Source organism: Gekko japonicus, unplaced genomic scaffold (assembly GCF_001447785.1).
Source record: "Gekko japonicus isolate JY-2015 unplaced genomic scaffold, Gekko_japonicus_V1.1 scaffold1060, whole genome shotgun sequence".
NCBI lineage: Eukaryota > Metazoa > Chordata > Lepidosauria > Squamata > Gekkonidae > Gekko > Gekko japonicus.
In genome coordinates, this window is record NW_015171535.1 from 135,016 (window position 1) to 136,430 (window position 1,415).

A 1,415-nucleotide genomic window follows, 5' to 3' on the forward strand; every position below is an offset into this window, starting at 1 on the left:
TGGGGAAGAGAGAGCAGGGGTTTAAATCCCTGCTTTTTGTTCTCAAGAAACTCAAAGAACTGCTTTAAAAGTTTGTGGAGGTTTGTGGCCAGGCTGCAGTTTTTAAACTTCAGTTCAGGAACCACAAACCAGCCAAAATTTGTCACTTGGCATCCTTGCTCCCTGCCTGTGACTGGCAAGCAGGCTGTTTGTTGAACCACAGGTGCTCAGACTCCCCGCCTAGGACCTTTTGCATTTAAACATGGGCACTGAGTTATGGTCCCTCCAGGGCACACAGATATCATATTGTAATGAAATAAATAGGCAAAAAGATCATGCCAATAATTTACAAGTGCCAGAAAAAAAATGAAGTTCTGAACTTGGTACTCAATCTGGCACCAGGCAGAAGGTTATAAAGGTTATATTACATCCATAAGCAAGATGTAATAACAGAGAGTCCCTGTCTTTGTGGCCACCACCATACTTCTGAAGGCACATGCAGCAGGATCTCAGCTTATGATTTTAGTTCTTAAATAATATTAATGCATATGATCTTTTTTCGTATGGCTTCTGGAATTTTTTTTTTCCTGCCGGTAGTTGAACTCATATCTATAACAAATGTGCTTCAGCTCTAATGAAGTTGAAGATGACTTAATACATTTTTTTTGTAAGTACAAGAGACTGCAATTCTTTGCCGCCAATGGAACATCAGGCTCTTGTTCAAATTTTGATCTACTGGTAATTGCAACATATTAGTCATGGGGAATGAAAAATCTAATGTATTATCTTTATTAGTGAATTTTGCTTTGCCAGCACAGTAAAACTGATTGACTTTTTTCCTACTTGATTTTGATCATTTATAAGACAAGCTCTCCACCCAGTGGCCACAATGAGTCCCAGACTATGATCAGAAATCTAGTGGAGTTAGGGATTAATTAATGGAATAATTTCTTTCAGGTTGGGGGGAAAGAACAGCTGATTAAAAAGTTCATCCAATGAATGAATAAATTATATGAGGGGGAAATGCCAGGTGATCGATGATTGATTTTTTTTTTTACAAAGTCCCTATGCGTTTTGCTGTGCAGTCTTCATTAGGGGGAATCAGAGCAGGCCCGTAGGTACAGTGAGGCATTTGGGGGCCATGCCCCCTGACTTTCCACCCATGCCCCCTGACTTCCCATCCAGCCGGTTTATTTTATTTTTCATGTGCACTACAGCCCCACCGAGCTGAGTCATCACCCTGACTTGCCTGCCGGCAGTGTACCTCTGGCTGTCTGCAGGCAAGGTACACCATGTCTGATCCCTACTCCAGCCCTCTTTCATTACTTTTTTTTTACTTTTACACTCTCATCGCTCCTGACACAGTGCCCCCCGACTTATTTAAATACCCGTGAAGTAAAAAGTCCTGGCTACGGCCCTAAATCAGAGCATTCCTG